This window comes from Pinus tabuliformis, chromosome 1_2, assembly GCF_031772625.1.
Source record: "Pinus tabuliformis cultivar Carrire ecotype Pingquan chromosome 1_2, CPIR1, whole genome shotgun sequence".
In the NCBI taxonomy this organism is placed as follows: Eukaryota; Viridiplantae; Streptophyta; class Pinopsida; order Pinales; family Pinaceae; genus Pinus; species Pinus tabuliformis.
The window spans coordinates 1,273,780,892-1,273,801,066 of NC_142298.1; positions in this window are offsets into that span (position 1 = coordinate 1,273,780,892).

Here is a 20,175-nt window from a genome sequence, read left to right on the forward strand (position 1 = left end):
AGCATAAATCAACCAACAATCTGATGTTTGTCTCTAGAAACCAACATCAATTCCTTACAATATGCAAAATTCCAGCCTCTGGATCTCTGTGATGAGGGATCCATATATAGATATGTGTAAGGAGGATGAGTCAGCTTGTGATTTGATTAGTGTCTTCTCTCTGTCAGTTCTTGCTTCCACTTGGAGACTGAGGGCCTCTTACTCATCCTTGGTCGAATTCAGTGAGGCAAGTGTCAAAGGAGAAGATTCTAGAAGCTTCCATTGCCTCTCCACCTCGCAAAATGACACTGCCATTTGTCATTTCTCACCCATCCCACCCTACAGAAGGGAGTTTTGAAATGCAACACACCCTCACAGTGTATTTAGGTGCAATGCAATGCACTTAGCCAGTGGAGTAGCTGAAATGATCCTGTTTTGACCAATTCTGAGTAGTTTCTGGTGGATAAATTCTGGGAGAAGTAGTAATCTGTTGACCTTGTTCCTTTAGGGGTTAGAACAACACTTTTAGGGACTTAGGAGCCCTTGGTTTATGGACATTTCATGCTTGGTGTTGTAGGGCACAAAAATGTCTATAACATCCACCTTGCGGATTGACCCTACCATTTGTCCACTCTCACCCATCGCACCCCATAGAAGGGCTTTTCAACATGCATCACACCTACTATGTGTATTTAGGTGGGATGCAACACACTTTGACCATGGTGTAGATGAAATGGTCCAGTTTTGACCAGTTCTGTGTAGTTTTTCATGGAGAACTTCTGGAGATGTTGTAATCAGTTGACCTTGTTCTTTTAGGGGTTGGAACAACACCTTTAGGGACTTAGTAGCCCTTGGTTTATGGACATTTATGATTGGGATTGCAGTGCCCAAAAATGTCTATAACAGTTGCCCCCTAGAGGATGAGGTTTTTAATCTTTTGATGTCGGGTGAAATGCTTTATCATGAGGATCCGAAGTTTTTTCAAGCTGGAAGGCGACCTGTAATAAGATACAATACAATACATTATCTTCATGATATTTTCATGATCTAGCTAAGGCGGGCATTCCCATGCTTAGCTTCATAAATTCATTTTCATGTACATGAGACGGACAATCGTCTGAGTGTAGACTGATGATTCTGGTAGAGCCATCATCCCTTATATTGGATGACTATCTTTGCAGCAATGATGTACATTTGATGTCTTTATATATTTGAATATATATCGTAGCTCGGATGGATGAAACTAGATCCGAGGTCTTCAATCTCATTCGATATTCACTCAAAGTACAAGTCGATCCATGTGAGAGATGTTCTGGAGTCGAACATGGAAAAACATCGCCTGATTACTAGCCAATGATGTAAGCTGTTAACAGGCGTGAGAGGAATCATTGATAATGATGATGATCCTCAAGGTACTACAGTACAATTCACGTGGTGTGAATAAGGGACTTGGCGTTGAACACCACATAAAATCTTTTGGTCGAAGGCCATTGATGTAAACCTGTTGCCGGAAGTGAGAAACTTGCCATTGAGGCATGCAAGCTTCAAAGTACTCAAAGGGTTGTTCCTAGATCGACTTATTGGATAATGAGTTGATGTCGACAAGAAGCGATCCGTCATAGGAGGGCCTTAGTGAATCCCACATCAATGACATGGAACAGAGCAAATGATTTTAATGGAGGTGAAAACGATCTGGTGATATAAGGTTCAGGGTGGCGGTCATGAAAGAATGGAGCGTAAATGTATTGCAGTGGGTGAGACACAGGTGAATTCTCTGAGCGACTTCTCTTGAACATATCGGCGACACTGACATGATGGATCGATAGCATTAACCCCAGATATGGATGGTGTGATGGAACCATGGTGATGTGACTAGTGAACAGAACAACCCAACCCGACTCGGATGCAGAGTGAAAGTGTCATGTTCAAGAGCAACTTGCTACCAACAAAGTTTCTTCAAGTTTTATTCCCAATTTTCCCCAGTCATTCCTAACCAGTGCTTCTTTATTTTTGTCAAGCTTGAGGAGGATAACATATGCTTGTTCTATAATTTGCCCTTCGGGCAAATCCATCGCTATGTTTTAACGAGCCTAGCGATAGTGAAACTCGTTCTTGTCTATTATTGACAAGTTTTTTGCTATTCAGTTTTAACGAGTTTAACGACAAAGATAACTTAGTCCTTTTCAATTTTAGAGAGTTTGAAAAGGGACGTAAAGGAAACTCCAAAAATCCTTTTTCGTCATCTAATCCCTTAAGTCCGAAAAAGTATAAAATAATACAAAAGGGATGAATTTTCGGTAATGTTAACGAGCCGAACAAAAAAAGCGCTCAATCTTTTTGTGTAATAATCCCTCAGGTCCAAAAATATTAAAATATAAATTAGGGATAGCACTTCCGGTCGCTTTTGACGAGATGGAGAGGCCAATGGCTCGACAATCTTTTCATATTTTATGAGTTAGTTGAAAAGAGCATAAAGGAGACTCGTTTTTTGAGGAACGAGTAATAGATTCGGGTAGCAGTTGATTCCAGGTAAGGTTTGGAATTTTCCAATCATGGAAGTGTCACAAGGATGGCGAACAGGATCACTCTTCGTAGCTGTTCCTCAAAAGGGTAAACAATCAAGTGGAGGTGAATGATCAGCCAATACAGAGTGGAGGTGATGATGAGAACACGACCAAGGCGTCAAAGGCTGATGATAATACATTCACGATGGTTATTTACTGGAAAGTGGTTCATTTTTTAATGAGCTTAAATGCTGGGGGAAAACTTGCTCATTTCTTATGTTTATTTTTTAACAAGCTTGAATTCCACGTTAATACTACTCGATCCAGTCATATAATAAGGATTTCTCATCTAAGATGCCATTTTTTATGGAGCTTGCACCTTACAAAGCTTTGCCCCGGATCCTTTCTTTATGCAATATAGGAAACGGCCAATCCTACGAGTTTAAAGGGTTAAAGGACCTATAAATTTAAAAAATAAATGGTTGCTCTTTGCTTGCATGCCAAAATGTTTGCATGCCCCCAGGTATAGTGAAAAATTTCCAGGTTACCAAAGATTGTTCTATCTGTACCACAGACAAAACACTTACTCGACGATGTCTACCGAAATAGACAAAGGTGAGTGGCGCAGACGCCTCCACTCACATAAATTTGATGAGGGAATCTTATTCCAGCCTAATCCCAGTTTCCTAAATGGACAGGTGTGTAAGACTAGTCATATGTCCTCCGCGGAAACCTACCCTATACCCAAGGGTTTCCTGCCGAAGCAGACCAGAGTGCATGCCCCCTGGGTTTCATTCATGTCCTCCGAACCAATCGCGCTCATCAGGAGAATGGACTGGGGATTGATGAGACATTCCTTGCATGAAAAGACCATTTAGGGTTGATATATGACTATTTTCTATGTGTGAACCAGGGAATGAAAGCTATTCTACGAGCTTGACCACTCTTCCTTCGTGCAGAAAACACATTACTGTAAAGAGTGAGGAGACAATGTCTCCCATGTAATAAATATAGTCGTGTCCAAGGAGTAGATTATAATCCAGGGGTCCTTGGACCACCATTAAGTTCATGTGAATGATTTTCTTTCTCAATGTTATTGGCACATTGGGAAGAATCCCTAATGGTCGACTGGTTCCTTTGTCAAAGCCTGTTAGATTTCTCATCTCAGGTAAAAGAGATGGCAAACCAAGTGCTTTCCAAGCAGTTGAGGAAAGGACACTCACAAAAGCCTCTTCATCTATGATGGTACTGGCCATGACCACTTTATATATTTGAGCAATGATTCGAAATGGTACACTAGCCGATAAACGGGGTCTGCCTAGTGGTTTCCAGTTAAAGGAAACAACCAAGTTGCTTGGAGGTGGGACTGAATAAACGGTCGAATATGACTCTGACGAACTTCCTTCTTGCGGTAAAGGAACGGGTAGACTGCCCCCATGTTCATCGGAGTCTGTGCTTACAAAGAGAATTTGAATGGTGTCATTCTTGTTCTCTTCGGTGACTGTATCATCTGAAGATTGATCCTCTGAAGGCAAGACCGGGTCAACTGCCGCCTCAACCTTTTGACTTTCATCTGGTGTGGATTCATATGGTTTATCTTCAACGATAGACGCTTCGGCCGACCACAAGGGTGTGTCAGCCAGATTTTCAACTAGTGGCGGACTTGGCAAGAGTTTCTTATATCCAAGAGGAAGTCGTAACGGTGAAACTGGATGGTCGTTCAAAACTCTTTTAGCTTCGTCTAAGACGGGACAACGGTGGATGGCGTGATCGCCTTCACACAATTTACAAGGAAATTTATATTTTCCTTTTTGTCCAGCGGCTTCATTTTCACTAGTCGACGGTGTACTTCCAACATGATCATCAGAGGTTGATGACACTGGATTGTGCAAATGAGGAGACCAGTCCCTTAAGATCTGAGGGATGCAAGGACAATCTTGATGATAATGGTCTCCTTTGCAAATGAAACATGGAAATTTACGCTTGGATGGTGCAGTGTGTGTATTTTCGCTAGACGATGCCTGGTCGCCCCTTTTCGCCTTTGGCTCCTTCTTCTTCTTCTCTTTCTTCTTCTTCTCCTTCTTCTTCTCAGTTACTTTATTTTTGGCTTTACCAGCTTCATCAAGCGAAGAGGAAGGAGGAGGGGAAGAATTGGAAGAAGTAGAGGGTTGGGGGGTGACTTTGGTATCATTTAGTTGCTGACTTGATTGTTCAGGAATCACGGTGTTCTGAATGACAGAAGTCGAGAAGAGCCATACGGGCAAACCAATTGTCAATCCTGGAAGAGACAATGCGGCCATATGGGGAGCACCAACATCTCCCCAAGAGGAGAAGGAACTAGGATTTCCTCCAAGGGGAACTCCTTGGTTGGTGGACTCCATTTTTCTCAACCTAGTACCAACATAGGAAAGGTGATGTTTATTCCGATTAAAATAAGTTTTAGATGCTTTGACACAACTTGTTTTTTCAATTTTTAAGAGTCGAGAAAAAACAAAAGATGACTCTAGTCGCCTTCGATTTTTAATGAGCTTGAAGTGACAAGTGCTCATATGGACCTTTTCCGTTAAGGAGTCTGAAAAGGAACGAAAGGGACTGCTCTAAAAATCTAGATAGAGGGATTACCAAACCAATCGCAAAACTGCAGAATACTTTTTACGGGACGACAATCAATCTTCCCGAATGTTGTGTTCAGTGCATTGTGATCGATAAGGCAGCAGACACAGCTTCCTATGGATAAAGGATAAAGCCTATTGTGGTCTCCCAAAATATACTCGACGGTATGTGGGAGCACAAGTCCGTACTGGCACTTGTTGTCTCAAAGTGGAGGAATCACCCAACCAACAGCGAAAAAAACAGTTACCAGGCTTTACGACGCCGGAATACGTCTCTAGCCTAGACTTCTAGATGTTGTGTGTTAGGTTCCAAAGCGTTTTTAGATTCATTAAATTTATTTTATAGTTGATATTGCTTAAGAAATTTTCCTTTTAGGTTCACCGCGTGATGTAGATATATAATTCCTAAAATGAAATATAAGATGATAAACAGTCGTTTAACCTTCTTTTTGCAATGAAAATCCTAGCTACTAAGGAAAGAGAGATGGTGTTCCTTCAACAAAGAGCAGAGAGCACACACTATATGCACTTGTCCTAAATCAAACTAACAAATAGTCTAAATGCAAATGCACATGCATGTATTTGTTTTCAGCCTTCTTAATGTGTGAATGATAAAAAGAAAGCTAGCCACAAATCTGAATTATTTTTTAAAGCGACGATTACTATCAAGCTTCTTTTCAAAACAAAAATGAAGACAATGACGACACTTTGTTATTTGGAATTGAAAACTTGCTTTCGACACTTGAAAAATTACTAATTCAAATCAAATACAAGAGTAACAGTGTAATCGACTATCAAAGACAATCAGATTCTCTTCTATGACTGAAAACGACACTTGCGACACTTTCAAATCAAGAAACGATAGTATAATTACGCTACTTCTTTCTAAGGGAAAACTGAAAATGACTCAAAATACATAAAAACATTTAAATTTCTTTTCACAATGGAGGTTGAATAATGGAAAGGAAGGGGGTTTCAACAGAGGTGTACTGACTATAGGCAGCAAAACTCCTGAATAGAGCTGAAAAGTATGAACACAGATCCCAAAATCTAAGAGCAGAAGAGGTCTGATCAGCGCACCTGTAGCATAGGGAAACTAAAATGCAACGCACCTACTACACTCGGGAAGTGTGATGCATTCAAGTTTCAAAGAAGACATAGTGTGATGGACCAGGGACGAGACTTTAGCTAGGTTCCGGGTCACAGTTTGTAGCTCAGTTCAGGGATTTAGGCCGAGCAAGTGGTAATCAATAAATCAATCACAGGGGTATATCTAAGGAGGTTACTAGAGCCACCACAAGGGCAATTAGAGAGCTTGTAAATCAATCGTTTAATTCATAAACAAAACCCAGAGATAGACTGAAGCACTATTGATCTACTTTGCACTTGCATAGCAAGTGCAGTTCGAAGGCTAGTTGGCTTGACTTCAGGCTCCGTCTGTAAGTTTATAAAGTAAACAAATGTGGATAAACAAACAATCTATTCGCTCCCTAGCGGAGTCACCATTTTTTTATCGGGAAAACTAGTGTCTATGCAGAGCTGCTAGTCCCACTAAAGCCGGTAGCTACCTTAGAAACAAACAAACTCAAAACTACTTTTGTTTTCCCTTATGAGAAATAGATAAGAGGGGAATAAGGAGACCAACCTCTGTCTTGTGCTTGGTTCCTTGCTCGATTCCTCTCTCTTCTAATAGGTCTTCGCCACTCACTTCCTCGTCTACCCAGCTTCAAAGAGCACCTTTAGAATCAAAGTAGCATAACACTATCCAAGAACATAGATCTATTATCATAAACAATATAGTACCAAAAGTATATTGACCACAAAAATGCATATAACATTAATCATACAAGAATGTGGAGGAAAACTTGAATAGCTTTATTGATAATCAAGAAAGAGCAAAGAGGATTACAACCAATTGTTCTGACCCAACATCATCCTCTCAGCAAGAAATCCCTTCTTCACCTCATGAAAAGGTTAGATCACCCAACACTATGATATTGCACCAAGAAACCAATAGCGCTTCCTTACAAGATACAAAATTCCAGCCCCTGGATCTTTGGGATGAGGGATCCATATATAGATGTTTACAAGGAAGATGAGTCAGCTTCTGAGATTTGATTAGTGTCCTTGTCATGAAACCAGCTCAAGAAAAGATCAAAAAGATAGATCAACGCCTTAGAATTCAGCCTCTTCGAGGGGGCAACCTCCTTTACATTACATAAATGAACAATTCTTGGATGATTCAAATGACAAAACCTCCTTTCTATATATAGGAGTCTAAGGAGTCACAATATAATCCAGCCGACCTAACAATAATAATATAAAGCCACAAAAATAACAATAGAGGGATTCTATGGGGCACAGAAATAACAATATGGGGGTAATAGGGGCACAACAATATAAATAAGGGGTATAACTACAATAGTAATGGGGTAATCACTAGTATTATAGGGACCCAACATGCCCCTCTCCTTCAAAAAAGTGTTGTCCTCAACGCTTGAGTAGTTCTGGATACTTCTGCATAAAATTCTCATCCTCCCATGTGGAATCTTCAGCGGATAAGTTCTTCCACTTGATAAGATACTCTGAAATTGATCGATTTCGTAGCTGTCGAGTTCTTGTTTCTGTGACTGCTTCCGGTTCCAATATAATTTTTCCTTCCTCGTCAAGTTCTGGCAATATTGTTTGAATTGGGAGCTTGTCACCTATAACCTTCTTTAAACATGAAACATGGAAAACTGGGTGCAATCGAGAAGCTGCAGGAAGCTCCAATTTGTATGCCATAGTACCAATCTTTTGCAACACCTTGTACGGACCATAATACTTTGGTGATAATTTATTATCCTTCTTAGCTTGCTTTAGGGACATTTGCTTATATGGTTGTAGCCGTAGGAATACCCAATCACCTACATCAAAACTTCTTTCACTGCGATGTTGATCTGCCTGTTGTTTCATTCTATTTTGTGCCAACACGAGGTTATCCTTTAAGAGTTGGAGGACTTGTTGTTGATGTTCGATGTGATGTTCCACTGCCTGAACCTTAGAATTTTCTCTTAAATATGATGTGATGGATGGTGGTTGATACCCATAAAGTGCCATAAATGGGGTCATTTTTGTTGCTGTATGGAAGGAAGTGTTATACCACCATTCAGCCAGAGGCAACCATTTGACCCATTGTGTCTGTTTATCAGATACAAAGCAACGAAGATATCCTTCCAAACATTTGTTTACTATCTCAGTTTGCCCATCAGATTGAGGATGATAAGATGAGCTATGAGCTAACTGAGTACCAAGACAAGAAAATAATTCTGTCCAAAAATTTCCAGTGAAAATGGGATCTCTGTCACTTACAATAATCTTTGGGTTTCCATGTAGCTTTTGAACTGTTTCCATAAATGCAGTAGAAACTGTACTGGCTTTAAATGGATGTGATAATGCACAAAAGTGTGCATACTTGGTAAGTCTGTCAACTACCACCATGATGACACTCTTTCCCTCAGACTTGGGTAAACCTGTGATAAAATCCATTGAAACCTCCTCCCAACGTTGGCTTGGAATGGATAAAGGTTGTAATAGACCCGGTGTCTTAATTGTTTCAACTTTATTTTGTTGGCAAACCAAACATTCCGCCACAAACTTTTGAATATCTGATTTAAGGCCATCCCAAAAAAATTCCTTCTTAACCCTGTGGTAAGTTTTTAAAAATCCTGAGTGCCCTCCTAAGGGAGAAGTGTGCAATTCCATAAGAATCTTTTGTTTTAGCTGGGAATTCTTACAGAGGTATAAGCGATCTTTGTACCATAACGAATCATTTTGCCAGCTAAATGTATCAGAAGTACTGGAATCTTGTTGTAGCTTTCGAATAAGTGCCCACACTTCTTCGTCATTCTTCCATTCCTCCCTTGCTTCGTTTATCCAATCTGGTTGGATAATAGAAATGGCACACAACAATGCTTCCACATCCTCATCCTTTCTTGAGAGTGCATCTGCCACCACATTTTGCTTCCCTTTTTTGTAGATGATTTCAAAGTCATAACCCAACATCTTTGTGACCCACTTTTGTTGCTCTTCAGAGGATAATCTTTGTTCTAAAAAGTATTTAAGGCTATCATGATCCGTTTTTACCTTGAAGTGTCTTCCCATTAGGTAGGGTCGCCATTTCTTAAGTGCATGGAGTATTGCCAACATTTCCTTCTCATAAATAGCTTTGCTTAAAAACTTTCCCTTGATTGGACGACTTTCAAAAGCAATGGGTCTTTCATCTTGCATTAGAACAACACCAATTCCATTTCCTGAAGCATCACATTCCACAATAAAGGTTTTTGTGAAGTCCGGTGTAGCTAAGACCGGTGCTTGGCACATTGCCTCTTTAAGATGTTCAAAGGCCTTTGTTGCTTCCGGAGTCCATGAAAATGAATCTTTCTTCAATAATGTTGTTAGAGGTGCTGCTATTCTCCCATAATTCTTAACAAACTTGCGATAATACCCTGTCAACCCAAGAAATCCTCGCAGATGCTTTATGGATGTGGGGATTTTCCATTCCTTAATGGCTTTAATTTTGCTAGGGTCTACCTTAACTCCTTCATGAGATACAATATGACCCAAATATTCCACCTCCTGGACTCCAAAGAAACATTTGGATCTTTTTGCATATAATTGTTTCTCCTCCAATAGTTGTAGCACCCTGTCAACATGTTCAACATGATCCTTCCAAGACTTGCTGTAGATTAGTATATCATCAAAAAATACTAACACAAATTTTCTAAGGAATGGTTTGAAAATTGAATTCATCAAACCTTGAAATGTTGAAGGTGCATTGGTAAGGCCAAAAGGCATGACCAAAAATTCATAATGACCCTCATGAGTTCTAAATGCTGTTTTCGGAATGTCTTCAATCTTCATTCTGATTTGATGATATCCTGAACGAAGATCCAACTTGGTGAAGTAAATTGATCCATGCAATTCATCCAGTAATTCATCAATGACAGGAATGGGGAACTTATCTTTAATAGTGAGCTTGTTGAGCTCCCTATAATCCGGACACATGCGCCATGATCCATCCTTCTTGTGCACCAATACTACTGGAGCTGAGAAAGAACTTTGACTCGGTTGAATTATACCAGCCTCTAGCATTTCTGCAACCATACGTTCAATTTCACTTTTTTGGACATAGGGATATCTGTACGGCCTGATGTTTGGAGGAACACTTCCTGGAATCAGATGAATAGCATGATCATGATCACGCATAGGTGGGAGACCTTTGGGAGTCTCAAATACCTTGGAATGATTGTCCAAGACTTTTTGGAGATCTGGAGAAATAGATGATTCCAATGTGGAAACATCTAGCGAACATAATTGTGCAATTACACCTCTTTGCTCCTTTTTTAGAAGCTTTGTCATGCCATTAGAGCTGATTATCTTTCCTGGTTTCCCTGCAATACCCCTTAATTCAACTTCCTTTCCTTCCACAGAAAATTTCATGAAAAGTTCTTGAAAATTAAAAGCTATTGTACCCAAGGATTGTAGCCATTGGACTCCTAGTACAACATCGCACCTCCCATTGGAATGGAAAGCATTGGGCTAGTCAATACATATTCTCCCATGGATAGCTTGATATTATGGCACTTTCCAGAGCAATTTATTGTTCCTCCATTTGCAATCATCACTTGACACTCTGGTGCTGGATATAGGAAGCAATTCAATTCTTTTGCTACCCTACAATGAATAAAATTGTGGGTGCTTCCTGAATCAATCAACACTATTACCTTTTTCTTCTTGATTTGTCCTTCTATCTTGATGGTTTGACCTTTCTTCCTCCTTTTCTTTTGACCTTTCTAGGCTTTGTTCCTGGAATATATCCTCTTCTTTTGACCTTTCTTGCTCCTTTTCTTCTTCCTCTTCACAATCTATGTAGAATAATTTCTTCTCAGCACACTTATGACCTTTTGTGTATTTGCTATCACAATTGTAACAAAGCCCTTTTGCTCTTTTTTCTTCCAATTGTTGTGGTGTCAACCTTGTAGGTTGTGGAAGACTAGGGGCAACAACACTTCCGTCTTTATAGTTGTGAGTGGTATGCTTCCTAGTTGCCATAATTTTGCTTTCCATTTTTCTTGCTAACCTGAATGCCTTCTCTAATGAATCAGGTTCCCAAAGGCGAACATCATGTTGGATATTATCCTTTAAAGACCCTATGAACACATCAATCCTATGCTCCTCTGGAATATCTTTTACCCTTATGTTCAATTTTTGGAACTCCTCAATGTGCTCCATTATTGAACCCTTTTGTTTGAGACTTATCAATTGGCTAAAAAAAGTGTTGCTTTTTGTATCCTCATAATGTGCTATCAATTCTTCCGTAAAAATTGCCCAAGTGATAAATTGTTTACGAGAAAAAAGCCATTGATACCATACAAACTGATTTGGTTCCAAATATACAGTTGCCATACGTACCTTTTGTGTGTTTTGCACATTATTGAGATCGAAGAATTGCTCCATCTGTAATATCCATGTGGCGGGATCCTTGCCATCAAACTTCCTCATATCGATTTTTGGAATATGGTGATTCTTCGATCCAACATTAGCGTCTATGGAATCATGATTAACATTTCTTTTGTTCTCATCATGAGTTTCCTTTACTACCTTTTCACCATTAGTAAGTATTTCTTGTAGAAAATTTGTCAAATCTGTCTTCAAATCTGCCATGCCTGTCTTCAAATTTGTGTTCAAATATATCTTCAAATTTTCCATCTTAGCTTCCACGCCATTTATCTTAGCTTCCACGCCATTTATCTTAGCATCTGTTAACTTTTGTGAGCGTGACATTTGTTGCACTTGTTCTTGTAATTTTGATATATCATGTAGCATTTCTTCCTCTTCTTCATGAGTCATGCTAGAGCTTTCAGGTTCCTTACTAGGTGTTTGCATTTTCTTTCCTCGGGGCATCAGTTACCGATAATAATGCTCTACTATGCCCTTTGAATTCCTTCAAAATAAATTTTCAAACCAAGCTTAAGCAAAAATTTTAAAAAAATCTACACACCTTTTTTCACTTTGTAGGAGCTCGATATTGCCTCTGATGTATCTCTGTACTTTCCAATCATCTAGTTCTGAATTTGTGACCTGTAGTAGCTCTCTGTGTCCTCTTTCCAATGCCACCAGTCTGATCCAAATTGGATTCTCCAAGAAAGAGTTATGCAGAATCTCCCAAGTGACCTGATTATAGACTTTCAGTAGAGCGAACTTGTATGAAGTGCCACGTGTACAATTTTTGATATTTGGTTCTGAAAAAGATATACAAGAAACTACAGTCCGTCCTCTTTTTGTACCTTCTTACGAAATTTCAATCTGATTCCCAAAGAGAAAGTTATGACGATTTTCCCCAGGTCACCTGTTTTGAATGTAATTCAGGAGTCTGCAAAAAGACCAACTTCCTCAGATCATATCTCCGAAAATATCGCGCGAAAAGCTCTGAAATTCGGACCCAAGGTTCAGCGCGATTTCTTCTCAAATGGGTTTTTTTTGCGACTTCTGAAACGTCACAGAAAAAAAGTTATAGCGAAAATGCCACGATGACCTGTTTGGAGCAGCGAAACCCTAGAATCCAAAGCTCTGATACCAAATGTTATGAAACCAGCTCAAGAAAAGATAGAAAAGATAGATCAACGCCTTAGAATTCAGCCTCTTCGAGGGGGCAACCTCCTTTACATTACATAAATGAACAATTCTTGGATGATTCAAATGAAAAAACCTCCTTTCTATATATAGGAGTCTAAGGAGTCACAATATAATCCAGCCGACCTAACAATAATAATATAAAGCCACAAAAATAACAATAGAGGGATTCTATGGGGCACAAAAATAACAATATGGGGGTAATAGGGGCACAACAATATAAATAAGGGGTATAACTACAATAGTAATGGGGTAATCACTAGTATTATAGGGACCCAACAGTCCTCTCCCTGATAGTTCTTGATTCCACTTGGAGATTGATGATCTCTTACTCATCCTTGGGCGGATGCAGAGAGGAAAGTGTCACAGGAGAAGTTTCTGGAAGATTCCATGATCCTCCAGCTTGCAGGTTGACCCTGCCATTTGTCCACTCTCTCCCATCGCACCCCATAGAAGGGCTTCTCAACATGCACCGCACCTACTGTGTGTATTCAGGTGGGATGCAATGCACTTTGACCATGGAGCAGGTGAAATGGTCCAGTTTTGACCAGTTCTGAGTAGTTTTTCATGGAGAAATTTTGGGAGATGCTGTAATCAGTTGACCTTGTTCTTTTAGGGGTTGGAACAACACCTTTAGGGACTTAGGAGCCCTTGGTTTATGGACATTTATGATTGGGGTTGTAGTGCCCAAAAATGTCTATAACACATATATTCTTGTTAATGCGATATAGATTTCCCTATTTTGCTACAGGATTGACACCGTGAGCATCCTGAGGGTGGAAAAGGTAGTTTGAAGGTGCGAAAGGGTAGGAAATTTTATCTGATGGCTATGTGAGACCTTTTCCAAGCCTAATGCCTCTTAGAGTCCCATCTTGCAAAGAAACAAATGCATATGGTGTCCCTCAAATAATTCATAAATATGGTCTCGATGGCAGAATTTTGAGGGCAGTGTGAGATGACAAGGAAGGGGTTGATGATGATAATGAGAAAGTAGGATTAGTCCTACAAGATAGTGATAGCACCTTTAGACCAACAAAAATCCCTTTTCTTTCACTTAAAATGATAATCAAATTGTAGCGAAATAAGCTAAGCAAGAAAGGATGAGTTAAATTTTATGAAATCAAGCAAAGAATGATTTTTTTCCATTAAGAACCATTTCACCTCACAACATGAAACTAATATACATACATGAAAACTTGAAAAAGATGATCTTAACTCCTATATTTCAAAAATAGAATATGCAAGAGATAATGAACTGAATCCTATGAAATTTCAAAGGAACGTAGTCACATATTTTTGCTTGTTGTTGTAGACTCCTCAAACACACTTCCCAGAATAGTGGTAATCAGGCTTTCAACCACAACTATTCTAGAAAAATAAATCCTTCTCAAATAAGGAAGGAAATGTTTCTTCTAAAACAATGAATAAATAAGATACATAGAGAGGAACTAGAGCCTTTGTGTTGGGACCTAACCCAAGGGGACTTGGCCCTCTGCAACAAACTAGGATGTGATGAAACAAAATAGCTTTAATTAACAAAAAATAGAGTTCAGATACATCATGGAATCACAGAATCACTGTAACACCCTAATCTACCCAAGTAACCGACCAAGGAGGGTAAACATGTGACGAGAGGCTACTATGATTGGAATCAACCTCCCATGTGACCTTAAGGAAGTGGAATCAATGGAAACACAACATACATACCTTCCACACCAGTTATAAGATTCCTAGGAACCATTCCAACCACTAAGGTAGCTAGCCCCTGGGTCCCACAAAAGTTTTTGATCACTTGACCTTTGGATGCCCTAATGTTATATACCTACCAGCATAGGTTTGACTAAATCCTTAATGTTATATGCCTACCAGCATAGGTTATTGACCACTTGACCTATGGATGCTCTAATGATATTATTCCTTGTCAAGTTTGACTAAATCCCTAAGAATACTTAAATAAATAATTATTTGTTTATTATTCGTTACCCACATTCCTTGAGATGATAAATAAATCATTTATTTATTTATCATTTCTAAATAAAAATATTTAATCAATATAAATGTTTTTTCCCTCCAACCAAATATAATAAATTATTCCAAATGGTTACTTCTAGAATTTGGTTAATAATATTTTATTATTTCCCATTATTCGAGGATAACCTAATATTTTGCTATAAATTGGAGGGTTTTACATTCATTCTTCATTTTCAATCATTTTCATTGTTGCACTCGTTGTTGTAACTTTGATTATGCTCACTATTTTATTTTCCATTTGAGTTCCCATTGAGCTCAAACATTTTGTTTGCTGGGTTTTACACATTATAGAGGAGAGAGACTCTAAAAAAGCTAAAGACATTGAGGATAGAAAAGAACCCATCCCATAGAGGGGGACTGGTAACATTATTTGTTCCCTTTACAGGTGTCATCTAATAAAATATACACTTTATATACTTGGTTTCCATTGGATTATTGAAGTTACTTGCACTTATTTTCTTATTCCTTTTTGCTTTTTAACTATTTATGTTGCATAGATCAAGGCTTTTTCAGGTTTTGTTTCTATCATTTGTTGCAGATCCACATTGTTTTATAGCCATTTTTATTGCTAGGGCTGTTTTCAATCCCGAGTCTAAATTGGTCTCTTTTGTACACCTTGGAGAATAACACTACATAAAAATCATGTCTCTATTTATTTGCAGTGCTTGTTAGATGCATAGTAGTATTGTTACTAATGATATCTAAGGCTTTTTGCATCTAAAATGGAATCTAGGGTTTGAAAGGAGTTAGAGTAGAGTCTGTCATATATATTTAAAAGTAATATTGAAGCCCTAGATACATTGAGAATGATATCTTGATTAACTTGCTAATGTAGTCTAGTGTTTGTGACAAAACCATAGCAAAATGGTGAGTATATAACTTTTGTTGATTACAACTAGGTGTCTAAAGTCTAAATGCTTCCATTATAATCATATGATGCTTCTATATATATTTAGATGTACTTTCTATTAAGGTATTTTGAGGTACATAGTCTTCACGATAATGAACATGGTTTTATAAGCCTAATAAAGGAATTTATTAGGGTGATGATGATCAAAATGACCTCAATGAAGTGAAAAAAAGTTGAACTTTCTCGATGTTATAGAAGAAGAAAATTATTGATATCCCTAAGTTAATAGGGAGCATGGTCACAAGGAAAGAGTACATCTCTCCAATTGAGAGGGAGGGCATATTATTAGACATGATGGACACCTTGTAGAAGAAATAAGAAAGGGATTAGATTTACAATGTATTGAGTATGTCTTGCTGCTACTGAAGAAATGAAAGAATATTCTGAATAGTTGAATCGAAATAACTAAGTGGCATCAAGATGATTGAGAACCCCACAGGTCTTTATTTACTTGTATATGTCTATTTGAAATTTTATTACAGATTGGGGTTTGTGTTTGAACATGTAAAATCTCTCGAGAAGAATAATGAACAGTTTGGAACCATGCTTGACAAATGGATATATCTAGCTTGATAGGGAGAGTTGAAGCATCTAATGGTAGATGCTTGAGAGGACATCTGGTTGGCCTATGTATGTTTGATGTACTGATCTTAAAGAGGGAGGGAGGTGTTAGTATTGGAGCTCTGACCTCGGATACACGCCTATATCCCTAGGTTGATGCTTAGTTAGTAAGCTTGATGGTACCTAGACTGGCTGAAACCTTTAGCCCACTTAGTCTTACTAGGACAGATAATATTGGTTAGGTATCTAGTCTGAGGCACTCAATGTGCCAGAACTCTTCATAGTTGATTTTGGATATCTTCCATCTACTTCTATATATATAGGTAATTATTACTACCTCCCTAGTTAAGAGGGATTGTTGAAGAATGTAGCTAGGTTTGGTCTTCGCAATTGTACTTGAGTCAAGATGTAATATATTTGTTAAAAAAATTATTATTATTAAGTTGACTTATTAAAGGATGTGTTTCATACTTGGGTCAATATTCAATATGTTAAGCCTCCATTGAAGCCTTTCCTCAAGCATGGGAATCCTGCAAACATCCCCCAAGGCCATCAATTGAGGTGGATAAACCCACTACTTTGACTCACTTGGTCTATACAAACATAGATCATGGAACCAATTTGAAGGGAGAAGTTCACAACAAAGTCATGTTTCCAAAAGGTTTCCCTTCAATTTTATTTTCTTTGTGATCTAGCAGCTAACCATTAAAGAGTGTTCAAGAATATTTTTAAGAGATTACACTTGTAAGAGAGGAAAATAAGGACCTTATTTTAAGATATCCAAGGGTATATTTCCTTAACGAATCCATTTAGACTTTCTTGAAAATAAAATTCAACCTCTTTCATGAATCAATGAAGAGATTTATTGCTTCCCGACCTTCCTCTTCTTATTTTTATGTTTTTGCATTGTAGCTTATCAATCCCAATGTTGTGAAAAAAGAGATTTCTAATAGTTTTCATTTGATTGTGTATCTAGTAGTAGTGTTTATTTTATATAGTTTTAAGTGAAACACTTAGGTAGTGATACCACCACATTTTAGGTTTAATGATTTCAAGAATGTGAGCGGATAAGTAAGCATGTTTACTTTACATGGAGATTCAACTCTTGTAGTGTCATGTTTTTATTATTATTCATCACTACTTTTTGCCACAGTTCCAAGATGGACTTTTAGTGTCTGTAGTGTAATTCACATGTAATAAAGTGAAAAAATCGAGAACAACAAAATAATTAGAGATAAACCCCAAGAAATATCTCTTTGATAATGGGAAATAAAGAGTAAGGTTCACTTTCCTCCTTAAGGGTTATACATCCAGGATCAATGCTCTAAATGCAATTATAATTGTTATACACCTAAAACTCTAGGATTGAGCAAAATTTTGTAAATATTTATATAGAAAATTGGAATAGGAAAATACCCTAGAATGTGAATCCCAATGTTAACCATTGTGGTTGTGTATATGACACTAATCTTAATGGAATAAAATAATTGGGAGTTACCATCCTAGATTGATATAGTATCAAAGCACAGGTCTAAAATTTAGTTCTATTCCCCTTGTAACTCCTATGTGTCACTCTTCCTAACACCTCTTTCAATTCCTTATCTTATTAAAAATGCCTATGTCTCTCACTACAGTATTTGTGCGCTCATTTTTTCTTTTCTTGGAATATCTGTCTCTCCGCTGGTTACAGTGCATCAATTTGTGCATATAGGGTTAAGATATACTTCTTACCAATTATTTGAATGGTGGTGTGCCATACCTACCTTTATATTCTCTATCAACATATAATTAATGTCAGCACATAAATTCATTTCCTTGTATATCCTCTTTGCATTACCTAACACATGTTCCTCCTCCAAATGAATCTATTTTGGAAGCACACAACCCTCGATGGATAGATAAGATATTGTATTTAGGTTTGGTATCTCGATTGGCACAGCTAAGTGAGGATACTATTGTCTCATATATATTACTTTTCATCTCAACTTAGAAGAATGAAATGTGTGTGTAGTCAAGAACTTTGAAGCTATGAACACTTTCTTTTATTGTTGACAGAACTTAGTCAGATCGAATAGCGAGGTGAAAGCCACCACCATTTCTCCACCATCATATTAGTATTCATATTTACTGTACTATTTTAGTTTTTTGTTTAGTCTTATTTTAATCCCATTCCAACTAATAATGGTAGCAACTTCATTGGGTAAGAACTTTGTCCATTTACTTCACAACCTATTTTCACATTCAAGTACAATTGTTATTAGTTCAGTTGGAATTCAAATAAAAGTGTGAGTGCTAGTGATGGTGTGGAGTAGGGGTATTTGAGCTATATATCTCTCCATGTCTAATAATGATCATCCTACCCTTGTTATTCAATAGGAGTGGGGAATCTGCATCTCCATTTACCAAAAATGACAACACCAACAACATTCGGAGTTTTCTCAAACCCCCAAGTGTATGAGTATATTCCTATGGCCTCTCTATTTTGCATTTGAGTTCATTGGCATTTCAAAGTTATAAATATTTATTGTTTCCTATGAATTGAAGTTTTTCAAAGGGAAAGTTACCATTTATAAAGTGTTTCATGCTCAGGGGCATCCATTTTCAATCCTAATTTCTTATGTGAACTAAGTTTGAGAATATTTTACAGTGAGTTTACCTATAGACATGCAATCTCTCATATCCATTATTGGCGTCGTGCTAATTGGAAAACATAACTATCTTGAATTTTAAAGAAATATCATACACACACTTATATTCAATTACCTAAGAAAGGATGTTTGTGAAGATGAAGGTGACAATTTACTTGCCATGCTTGCAACCGATAAAGAGATCAGCATGTGGGAGATCAAGAAAAATAAGTCCTATGTGCTACTTTTTGATTCTTGATGAAGCCCCATATTAGTCAGCAAGGTAGCCCCAGGCATCTAAAAAATTTCCTCCAATATGGCTCACCAAAACACCTGAAATTGTTCATCATCATGATGTTCAAATGGTAGGCACTAGGGGTTCCACCCAAAAAAATGGAGGTGATGTAGATGATTCTATTTTAGTTGATGATATAGATGCTTCTTATGATTTTTAATTAAATTTGTCTACTAATTTTGAACCAAATTCCTTTAAACAAGTTTCTTCTCATAATGAATGGAAAGAAACAATGTAAAAAGAGTATGATGCTCTCATAAAGAAACAATGCAAAAAGAATATGATGCTCTCATAAATATTTAAATTTCGAGATTCTAACCGAATAGTTAATGAAGTATGGAATACCAAATTCATGTAAAATGACTATGTGAAAAATGCCTTTAAAGTTTCATGGTCTCATCATATAGGATAAGTCTTTAGGACTAAAATTGATATTTTTTTATGAATGTATGTTTGGAAATAACATAGCTAGAATGATCAAAATATATTCTCAAGATATTTGATCAAAATATATTCTCAAGATATTAATTAAGCAAATTCTTTCAGTAGAAATCACATAAGAGAATTTTTTGGCCAATGCATTTCGAACCAAAAATTTATTAATATCATAATTTAAATATTATTGTTCAAATATAGCCGATACTTGAACTTTTGGTTCTACATTTCCCTGTATTTAAGCCTTTTCCATGGTATGCCTCTTCATCTGGTCCTAGCAATGAACAACGCCTGTTGGTTCGAAACACATCGGCCAAAAATTTCTCTTATGTGATTTCTACCAAAAGACTTTGCTTAATTTATTATGGATCATAGAAGCCTGAATACAAATATATTAATTGTTAACCATAATTTTTAGTATTTTTTATTATGGCAACTAATGTGTTTATCACTTGGATATTTCATTTACATTAAAAAACTAATTGGGTTTTTCACTGAAAACATGCGTGTGGATATATGGCCCATGACTATAAAAAAAAAGGTGGGT